The sequence below is a fragment of the Austrofundulus limnaeus genome, unplaced genomic scaffold (assembly GCF_001266775.1).
Source record: "Austrofundulus limnaeus strain Quisiro unplaced genomic scaffold, Austrofundulus_limnaeus-1.0 Scaffold370, whole genome shotgun sequence".
NCBI classification, from domain to species: Eukaryota; Metazoa; Chordata; class Actinopteri; order Cyprinodontiformes; family Rivulidae; genus Austrofundulus; species Austrofundulus limnaeus.
The window spans coordinates 312,889-324,655 of NW_013952772.1; the positions used below are offsets into that span (position 1 = coordinate 312,889).

The window sequence follows — 11,767 nt, forward strand, 5'->3', positions numbered from 1 at the left end:
ACATATTGTACTAAAAGGTATTTTGACAACAAATATATCAGCTGTAGCAGCATCATATGAATTCTGGCATTTTACACATAGTCCACCAGGAGGGGCCAACACAAAAGTCAGAGACTTCACATGAGATTTGGGCCATTTTCTGGGGGAAAAGCAGATTACTTCCTACTCGCGAGCGCCCCCCCTCTGTTGGGGAAACTTTTTTCAGGGATACAAACTTTTTCAGAACACCGGTAGACGGCAGCCATTACAGACGAACATGTGTTTGTTGTTGTTCGAAGAGCGGCCCGATCACACGCTAATATCATTAGTTTGTTATCATTACTAAGGTGCAGGAATACCCCCTCCCCTTTTTTCACATCATGTCACCTGCCTGGACCTGTTATTATCTCGCTCTGAAGCACATAGGTGTGTCAGAGGTGAGCTCGTTTCAGTTGGTTTTTACAACGCGGTCTCATTTCCGAACTCAGGCATTTTGTGAATGAAGCCGATATTTCAGTTAAAATACATAGGTAAAAATATTTATCCGATTATAGTACTACCCCCCCAACTTCATGGATGATTTTATGGATTTAATTTTACATATTATACTTGAATAAATACGGTATATACAAATCATCTTCTTGGTTTCTTATTTAGCACAAACTAATGTTAAACGTGCTGCCGTGAGGAGGAGAGCAGCCTCTCCTTTCTCCTCCCATAACGCCAGGTCCTTGTGAGCGTGCAACCACAGCCCGGCTGCAGCACAAACCGCTTTTTCACTGGACCCTCGGGAAGCAGAGAGATTTATTAAAATCCATAGTTGTTCACGAAACATTTTGCTAACAGATGAAAAGACAAACATGCTTTTATGGTGAGCTACAGGGGCAGTGGGTGATCATTAAATGTGGTTGTTTTACATACAAGCAGGATGCAGGAAACACCTGTAGCTCCTCACAATTAAACATTTGAGTAGTTTTAGCCTAAATATGTCAGAAGCATTTATGAAAGCAAAATGTTGCAGGTCTTTTTAGGTTTTAGTCTGTTGGAGCTTTCTGATGATTCAAATCTACAATCTAAAGGACGTAAATGTTAGAAGACACAAAGCTGGAGGTTTCAGTTCCCAGCACCGCCTCGGCTCAGCAGCATTTTCCTACAAAACTGACATCTCTGTCAAAGTCCATTTGAGTTTCAGAAGGACTGAACAGCTACAGCTGCAATATGCTCCCATAAATGAAACATGTGGCTGTGAAAGTCCAACAGTTTGCAGTGTCAGGATGACTCTGCTGAGGTTTCCCTGGTGGGCACAGAGCATTCACACTGCTGCTGCCTCATTTCACCTGCTCACGTTCGTGCACCGCTGGTTATGGAGCTGCCAGACAAAGTGCTGCTTTTACCTCAGAGCCTACAGGTAGCTGGGCAGGTGGAGCAGGCATGAGGTCAAACCACATGTGAACAGTCTCAGCAGCCTCTTCCAGGAAACGGAGACGCAGCATTTTCACGTGCTTTTAATCTTTTTTAGAATTCTCCACGCAGCTTGTTCTGTCCTAACGGTGCAGAGCTGAACGACACGCAATTAAAGAATCGATTCTCAAACACATAAAAAGCCACGAGGTCTGAGATTTTCTGTAGGTTCTGAGGTTTTCTGCAGTTACCAAGTAAATATAACTGTTTCACAAGAAAAAAGGTGGGGGGATTTCTCAGAGGGAAAAACACATAACGCTGGCAAAGTTTTCTACATTTATTGTGATTTGTTTGCTTTCAGAGGTGATGAGGACAACTCTCAGCTACGTCCACACCAGATTTTAACTCAGTATCTGTAAAATAAGCTGCTTTATAAAAGTTCATTAGTTGTATTGTTGCACAGTAGTTTTTCCTCACTGAGCTCCAGTGGTGGGCACCAGCCCACTAAAGCGCAAATCCGCTAATTGCGGACCTAAATATTTTGTTTGCGCTTTAGCGGTCTTACTAATATTTATAAATCATAAGCAGATCTGCGCTTTATAAAATTAAAATGCAGTACCACTAATAACCAATTATCTACCAGTCATTAGAAGGTATGGCAGTCAATGAATCACAACACTCATGATCTATCCAACAGCACCCCTCCCAGATAAACACACTTATTGGGAAGGTATACATCCTGCTGACTGTTGCTTTGGGTCACGGTTCTGGTTTCCCACAATGCTTTGTGTCTGCTTACATAGCAGGAAGGCAATGTTTAGAACTCCCTTTCCCAGCAAAAACAGTAAACGTTTGTAATCCATACTAAAATGTTTTATGTATTGATTTATTTTGCCTTACAATCAGAGCTCTATTTAAAAAAAATTAAACACTGGAGCTCAATACTTGACATAATTGATCGAAGCAACGGGGTTAGAGACTCAGAAATAATTCAGAGATGTTATGCTGATGAAGACTGACATCTAGTGGTCAACTGGAGCAACTACATGGAAAACTTTCATTTCCCGTCACAAATCAAATCCGTCATGTACCCAGAATGCATCGCTTCAGTTTTCCAATGAACAGTTTTAAAATTGCTTTATTGATGCTTCTTTAATGAAAAATCTACAACAAACAAAAGAAAAAGACAAAGAAGCAGCCGAACTAGCAATCCTCAACAACTTTTTAATTTTTACATCAGGAGCTAAACATCTGTTTCAGGAAATCCCATCCCCAGCAATCAAGGGTTGTAGGATTAAGTTGTAAAAGAGTTCATACACCGCTAGTTGGCAGTGTTGTACACATATTGCACATGAATTGCTGCCAGCTAGTAAGTATCAAATTTAACGTGTGTTTTAAAATAAGCTTCTGCTAGTTTTTCTATGGCATAAGTGCTTGTGAAGTTGCGGACCTAAATATTTTTATAAGAGCTTTAGAAATTGCAGAGCTAATTTTTGGGTTAGTGCTGCCCACCACTGCTGAGCTCATAAAAATCTTTCTAGTGGCTGAAATGAGCACACACATAAGCCGAGGCATTTACACCTAATTTTTTTTTTTTTTTTTTTTTTTTTTTTTTGTAGCTGGCAATAATTATGAATCAGCTTATTAAAGAGATTACCCCAGCAGATAATCCTGGATGGTAAAGTAATCTTTGGATGCCTAATATTTCTGTTATTAGAAGAAAAAAATAATTTAAAAAGAGCTTTGAGAAAAAAACACAAGCAAGCAAGTTTTCAAACACCAAATAGAGAAATCAATGTCAAACAACATTTAGCACATTATTAGACGTAAAAGAAAATCTGTGCAAAAACATATTCTGCTCTGAGCAAATCAAAGTGTAAAAGCTGCACAGATGAAAGAGAAAAACACTAAAGAATCCAGGGAATCCAGCCAGAATCACAAGTTTTTCCACTCTTTAGTAAAAACCTGGGAGGTAACCAAACTGCTCAATCCTTCCATTGCAGCTGGTCTGAACAGAAACCTCAGCTTCTGAATGGCAAAATTCATAAATATACAAATAAATACATGTTTTCTTTACTCAACTCAACACTTTAATACTCCTCAGAGAACTTTTCAGTGAATATTTTCTTTGACAGAAGCAGTTGTCATAAAGCGAAGTGAGTAAACTTTAGGTTGTAATGATAGTGCCGTTTGGAGGCTGTTTGCTGTCGTCATCATTGATGTGTTTTAAGGTTGAGTTCTGAGCAGCAGAGCTTCGTACGGAGCTGTCAATCACCTGACTGTCTTCTCTTTGCTTTTACAGGAAGAGGTGAGCGAGCGACTTTTCTGCAAACGCTGCAGCTTAAAATAAAAAGAAACAAAAGACGGGACTAATTTTGTCTCTTGCTTTCTGTTTGTTCTTTCTGCTAAAAATATCAAAACTCTTCAACAACAGAGTGCAGTGGAAACAGGATATTACTTGTCAAAGTACAGTTTGTGTAATCTGGAGTCAGTAGAGAAAAGTAGAAGTGCCACAAAAGAATTCGGTAATGATCTGAAATTACTATAAATGTAATAAAGTGTAATTAGACAAGTATTCTGCTCACTTCCTGCTTGACCTTTCAGGGTTTTCTTTCTGATCTTATAGTTTCTCTGAGCTCTGACGCTCGTCACACCTGCTGTTCATCTGTAATCATCCCAGCTCTCACTCACGAATCAACCCATCCCAGCAGATAAAAGCCTCTGCTGTCAGAGCCTCTGACCTCCAGTCACTCCTGCTTTTTGTCACATATAGCTCTGAGGTCTTGTTTCCATTTACTAAAATGTTTTTTTTTATTTATACCCGCCTAACTGTCACCTGCTGTTGTGCACTCATCAAACCAGCCAAGCACAAATGTCACACAGGAAATGAGGACCATGGTAGTCTGGTGCCACGGCCTTGTAACCCTGAAACTGCAGGTTTGAGCCCAGGTTGCATCAAGAAGGGCATCCAGACATACCTTATTTATTTATGTATAATATGATCTCATGTGTAATACGACTCCTGCTTTTCTGAGCTTAAAAAGCATAAAAAATTTAATCCTTAAACTACCTCCAATTTCATACAGACTTCAAGATTTTTCAGCCTTTGCAGTCTTTATACATATCAGTAAAATGATCATTGGACTGTTCATTTTATTTTAACAACATATGTACTAAAAGGCATTTTGACAACAAATATATATCAGCTGCAGCAGCATCATATGAATTCTGACATTTTACACATAGTCCACCAGGAGGCGCCAACACAAAAGTCAGAGACTTCACATGAGATTTGGACCATCTTGTGGGGGAAAAGCAGATTACTTCCTACTTGTGAGCGCCCCCTCTGGTGGGGAAACTTTTTTTCAGGGATACAAACTTTTTCAGAACACTGGTAGACGGCAGCCATTACAGAAGAACATGTGTTTGTTGTTGTTCGAGGAGCGGCTTGGTCACATGCTAATGTCATTAGTTCGTTATTACTGAGCTGCAGGAATACTTTTCTTTCTTTTTTCACATCATGTCACCTGCCTGGATCTGTTATTATCTCGCTCTGAGGCACGGAGGAGTGTCAGAGGTGAGCTCGTTTCAACTGCTTTTTACGTTGTGGTCTCATTTCCAGACTCAATAAGTTTGTGAATGAAGCCGATATTTCAGTTAAAATACATAAGTAAAAATATTTATCCGAGTATAGTACTACCCCCCAACTTTATGGATGATTTTATGGATTTAATTTTACGTGTTATACTTGAATAAATATGGTAATCATATTGTCCATTCTTTCACGCAAGTTTGCTCGCTTGCCCTGAAAAGGGAGCAGCCGAAAGAAAAAATCCAACGAAAAAAAAAATCTGAAAAAAATGAGGTCATTGTGCAAAATAAGAATGAGGTAATATTTTTTCCCTGCATGCAAATCTGCAGCAACAATATCTGCAATAAAACTGCTGTTTTTAAATAAAACATGAGAACTAAAATAATTGTAGGAAAACAAAAATTAAAAGTGAAATATAAAAATGTCCTACCTAGATCAGGTGGGTCTCTTGTGCTTTGTGTCCAAACTTCTGAAGATTAGGTTTTCAGTTGTCAGAAAGGGACCCCCTGGTGTCAACAAACACAGGTGACCCCAGCCTGAGCTCCTCTGAGTCTCTGAGCCTGAAACCTCTGCAGCCCCGTGGACTCTGCTGCATCCGGTCAAGTATTGCCACTTGCTCTGAGCTCCAAAAATAAAATAAAAAAAAGCCACACAGTGACACAGACGCCTAGAAAGAAGCGAGCACGTCTGCAATCAGCACCTGCCGACAGGTGTTAACGACACCGCAGGCATCTGTCTGCTGGTCTGACGAGCAGGCGACCATCCTCTGGTGGCTCTGTAAGGCCGTGGAGAAGTTCCAGACAAAAAAAAGTATTGCTCAAAAAGTCAATGCAGCCTATAGAGAAAGGACCAATCAACAGAAGCAAAGCAAACAAAACTAACTGCACTACAAAAGCTCAAAACTGCAAAAACACGTCCATGTAAATAGAAATCTGAATCAGTTTATGACCTTTAAATAGATAAATCATCTACCTCCAAAGGCACCTGGAATTAGGGGCTCCAAGGTTGAACATATTAAAAGAAAAAAGAGTCAAGAAAATTTACTAATAACTTTTGGTAAAATGCTTATAAAGGTCTTATAAAATTACAAACTAGATTTTATAGATATATTAAGGAAATGGTTGAAGTATTTAACAGATAGGAAAGGCCATTAAGTGCAATTATTTGAGCACAGACTGCCTATGAGCACTGCCACACCTAACATCCCTACATGAAGATTATTAAGATCTATAAGCTGAAGAAAGTGCCACTAAAACAGGTCAAACTGGAGAAACACGCAGAGTGAGCTGATTGGCCTGTTGGTGGGAAGATGTCCTGTCACCTGCAAAGGTAAATTCCCAACTGCGAGCTTTTACTTTTCTAAAGTGCTAAATTTACTGCAAATGTGCCCCAGAAGTGCCAGCCTGAAGGGTGCCGCTTAAAAAGTAGGCCGCTCTTCGTTCTCCCGCATCTTCAGATTAATTAGTGAGAGGTAAGACGACAGGGGAAAAACAAACACTCCCAAAGCCAGCTGAGTGTTATCATTTCACACCGAGGCAGCGTTCATCCTCCCCCCGCCTCCCCCCGGCAGCAGCAGCCTGGAGCTCCGGCAGCGGCGGCTGGTCCGCGGCGGCCAGTCCGGATGAGAGCTCCTCCTCCCCGGCCTCCTCCCGTCCTCTCTCCCTGTCGCCCTCCGGCCCGAGCCCGCGCGCGCAATCCCGGTGACCGAACGGAGCTCCGCTGAGGGCAGTTGCTCTCATCTTTTAGACGGAAATGTTTCTGGGGTGGTTTCCTTCAGCGCGTGCCCGCCTTGCGCATGTCAGATGAAGAACTTGCCAGGAACGGAAGGACGGGGTGGGATAAATCAGTTTCAATCTGATCAAAAGCTAGAGATGTGGAGTGGAAGGGGTGCGCGCCTGGAGGAGCAGCGCGTGCATGAGGGTGCGTGAAGGTGCGGTGAGCAAAAACGGCTGAAGAAACGCGCTTGGCTCTGCGCCTTTTTTTCCTGTTTCCTCTCCAGTGCGCAGCAGCCTCAGAGCAAACACATCTTTAGCTTTAGTTTCCAGTGCAGAAAGCAGAGCACATGACTGAACGGGTTACAGACAGTCTACAGGCAGCCAGGCTCAGCCATCCAGAAAGCTGACAGCCACTCCTCAGCCTCCTCTTCCCACCGAACGGCGCATCATCTTTAATTAATCCTCCTGCCAAGTGAGCAAATGATGAGGCGGCGCGTCCCGCCTGCTGCGCGCATGGAGATAATCCTGCACAGGTGGACAGCAGGACAGCAGCGCACCGATGCCCCGCGCTTCTGAGAGCAGCTCCGACTCAGAGCTCGGAGCTCGGAGAGGGATGTTCAGGAGGGGTGGGGCTGCATGGACCCCTGCAGGGACCAGGGCTGATTTTAAACACTCATCACTTGTTTTCTGACTTTCTGCGTCTCAATCATTTCTCATCTCTCAGCTTCTGCAGCAGGAAGAGCAGCCATGAAGCAGGAAGTTTGGATTGGTTCAAGTAAAACAAGTTGGAACATTGAAATATAAAAAAGGACTGAGTGGAATAGATTAAACATTAAAGTGTCTGTGACATGCCTTTCCTTCAAATACAAAAAGTCAAAATAACTTCATATTTACGAAAATTATCATAAAACACATGATTTAACCCATTTTGTCCGGTAACTGTTATATTTTCCTTTGAATCTGGCTCAACTAAAGTGGAACAGGAAGTGACATCAAAGGGGAACTCTTTAAGAAAGAAAAATCTCTGGTCGTTGTTTATTATCTCCGCCAAGGAGGTAATGTTTTCGGTCGCGTATGTCTGTCTGTCCGTCTGTCTGTCGTTCTGTCTGTGGACAACATTGCTCAAAAACGTTTGGACGGATTTTCATGACATTTTTACCACATGTGGACACTGGCACAACTAACACACCATTAAATTTTGGTGATGTTCCGGATCACGAAGCGGATACAGGATTTTTTTTTTCTTTTAATCCTCTCAGATCGGTAAAGCTGTGATGCTTTCAAAGGGCTTCTGTAAAAAACTGTGAGAGCTTTCAGTGTTTGGATTTCAAATTTTATAAAAGTAATGTTAAAACCAGATATAATGATGAATAATTCTTGCCATAATGTGCACATTTTTACGCATTTGGTGCGCATTTAGAGAACGTTTTGTGACCAGGAAGTGCGTGACTGCACCATGAAACCTATTTTTCCCATTTCCTCAAACACACCACATTGTCGGTAGGCTTTGTACACAGATCGATGAAGATTGAGGAAGAGGAGTAACACGGTGGATTTCAGACTCGGAGGTTGTTTGTTTGTTTGTTCATTTTTATTATTATTTAAATGAGGCCAGATCAAGTCGAGAGCTCTTTGTGCGCCCCTCTATCCACCTCTCGCCAAACTTTGGGGAGAAAAGAATGCGCAGAGCGTGGTTGTGACATCGGATCATTCGTAGACTCTCCAAGTGCTTCTCGTCAAAACAATATTATTTGAACTCTGACTTTTTTTCCATCTCTCTCTTATAGAGACTAAAATTATCTGAGGAAACATCAGAAACTTCCCTGCTGTCTGTGTTGTTAGCCGTTGTAGTAACGCTCTGTTTACATGCAGACATTCCCCTTTGACATCACTTCCTGTTACATCACATGCAAATATCTCAACAACTGTTCATCTCAGTGGTGTGAAATTGTTTTTGTAATATGTTATCCATGTTATCTTTACAATCACATTCATCACAAAAAACCGATGTGACAGGCACTTTAAATGTTGAGGAACTTGCACTGTTTTTAGGAAAAACTAAACTTTATTTTTATAGTTGCAACACTTTGTTTCAGGTCGTCCCTCTTCCAACTGTCTGTAACTGAGGAGAGCAGTTCTGGAGGGTTTTGGAGGGGCTGTTGTTTCTGTTTTGATCATGATTCTCTAAAAAAGCCCATGCTAGGGACACTAATGCACCCTCATACCATCAGAGAGGCAGGCATTTGAACTGCATGCAGACAACAGGTCACACTGTCCCTCTCAGAGGACGTGGCGTTTGTGGTTTCCAAAAATAATTTCTAATTTTGTTTCATCTCACAGACCAGTTAAGCTTTGGTTTCTGGGTGGTTTTCAGCTTCTTTGCATGACACACTGAAAAAATAACTTGTAAGATTTACTTGAAAAAAATCCTCGTAACAATTTGCACTAACGTTTGTTAAGTAAATTTAAATGCTACAAATTCATGTAATATTTACTCTCATCATTATCTAGTAAAAGTTATTAAGAATATAATTAAAGATTTGTGAATAAATCAGGTAAATTTTACTTAATTTGCTCAATTAAATCTTATAACATATAACTGATCATTTCAAGCAAAATTTACCTGATTTATTCGCAAACCTTTATATTTTTAACAAATTTTACTAGATAATGATGAGTAAATATTACTTGAATTTGTAGTCTTTAAATTTACTTAACAAAAGTAAGTGCAAATTGTTACGGGGATTTTTTCTAGTAAATCTAACAAATTCTTTATAACAGTGCACATGCATCAAGCACAATATTGTAGCATGACACCTCACAGCTACAGAGAGAGGTGTAGCTCATGTTGTAGTTCAAGACTTCACCACCAGGTGGCAGTTTTGAAGAACCTTTATTGGATTCTTCTTCATGAACAACACAGACAAAGTGAAACTCACAGGTCTTATTAATGACTCGGCCTACCACTCTCACTTATGGTTACTTCTGCTGAACGCTTTAACACAAGTTAACAAATAATGAACACACAAATTAGAGTAACACAACACACTAATCACTGAAAGAACAATGTTAACCAATTCCCTGAAATGATTTAACAACAAACATGAATCCTACCCACAATCCTCCACTGCAGTCACATGACAAACAGCCAAACACAGCAGAATGCTACAATATGCATTCCCTGTTCCCTGACAACTAAATATCACCTACATTATGTCATCAAACTATTGCACACCAACAAATGTATTCAAGCAAAAGAAACCAGACAACTTATGTTTTATTTCCACCATGTCTTGTCCTCTCCTTGAAAAGTGAAGCAAGGGAATGAGGAGCAGCAGCCTTTGTGTGTGCATGCACCCTCAGTTTTAGTCCAGAAGAGGAGAAGTTACTTAATAAATTCATGTTTATGTGCTGTCCAGAAAAAACACTTAAATATTACTGGTAAAATAACATTAGCATTTACTTTTTACTTTTTTGTACAGTAATATTGATATACATATAACGTGTATTGTTTATTTAGTAAATTCTAGTATTTTTTGGTAAAATTTGAAAGAATTATTAAATAAATGTTACTACACCCAAACGTTTGTATGTTCAGTGTAGAGTTTTAAGAAGCATTTGCACGGTGAACTGTGTTTTTACGGACAAACCACCTCCCTGTGCTTTTTACACACCTTCAGGCACAACACGACAAAAATAAAACACAAACCAATCATTTCTAACCCACTTCTGCTGATTCCAAGCATCATTTATAAACCTAAAAGTTCAGCCTGAAAACTACTGAAATCCAGCAAATGTTAAAGTTTACATGTCAGCTTGTTCAGAGTGACTGAAGCAAACCATCAGCAGATCTGTTTCCATGACAACTGTTGGTTTGAAGCAACTTTTTCCAGCATGGCGTTGGAATAAAAATGTTGCCGTATTTAACACAATGCAGTCCTTCATCACTGTTGGCCTCTGTGCAGGAGACAGAAACACTAATGCACGTCTTACAAAGCCTGTTTGTGTGTTATTTATGCAACATGAAAAACATTCACACCAACCTAAAAAACGAAAAAAAAAGAAAAGAAATGCGGACAGAATGCAGCAGCTGCTCCGGTAAAACAGCTTATCAGCATCTTCAAAATCACTTTCAGACTCCACAAAACATTTCACCTACCTCACTCCCTCCTGTAATTTGATCCTCCTCTCTTTTTGTCTTTCCTCCCCTCCTGATTTTTTTCTTCTTCCTTTGTAGCTCTCTCTCTCTCTGAACAGTTTGTCTGTCTGCTCTATAATTATTTCCATGGTTACCATTAAAGATGGCAAGTTAAGCCTGATGTACTACGGTAGTAATCTCTTCCTCTCCTCCGCCTGTTCCCTCTGTGCTCTCCTCTCTTCTGTCGTTTCTTCTTCTTCCTGTTCTTGTGTGACGCTGCTGCGTTCAGCTGCCTTCACCTCTCTGCTTCCTTCCAACAGTCTTCATGTTCAGCTTCAAATCAACATTTCATTTGGACGCAGCTCCAGAGAACAAATCAACCTAATAAATAGTTCAGCAGTTTGTCCTAAAATCACTTTGAACATTCAGAGGCTGCATTCTGCTGTGAAGTAACTAAGTACAAATACTTTGTTACTGTACTTAAGAAGAATTTTTGGGTATCTGTACTTTACCTGAGTAATTGTTTTTCAGCCTACTTTAACTTCTAGTTCTAACATGTTTTAAAAAGTCAAGAAGTAGAAAGTCGTTATTTTTATTTCATTTTTGCTTGTTTTCATTCCAGCTTGTTATTATAAAAAATAAATACTATCCATATAAACTGTGCCTCCTAGATAGAGTGAATTTAACTGTGGTTGAATGAGAATATATACTCACCGGCCACTTTATTAGGTACACCATGCTAGTAACGGGTTGGACCCCCTTTTGTCTTCAGAACTGCCTCATTTCTTCGTGGCATAGATTCAACAAGGTGCTGGAAGCATTCCTCAGAGATTTTGGTCCATATTGACATGATGGCATCACATAGTTGCCGCAGATTTGTCGGCTGCACATCCATGATGTGAATCTCCCGTTCCACCACATCCCAAAGATGCTCTATTGGAT

General features: G+C 40.4%; 1 protein-coding gene across 3 annotated transcripts in view; it reads right to left on the reverse strand.

Moving 5' to 3' along the window:
* The window catches only part of syngap1b (synaptic Ras GTPase activating protein 1b), a 222,439-nt gene that overhangs the window by 84,269 nt on the left and 126,403 nt on the right, over window positions 1–11,767 (reverse strand). The window contains exon 1 of one of the 3 annotated variants that reach the window (XM_014023449.1): window positions 5,403–7,437. The exons of the other annotated variants lie outside the window; for them this stretch is intronic. The gene's annotated coding sequence lies outside the window, so the exon portion shown is untranslated. Of the gene's footprint in view, window positions 1–5,402; window positions 7,438–11,767 lie in introns of those variants that run through there. 3 annotated transcript variants of the gene reach the window in all.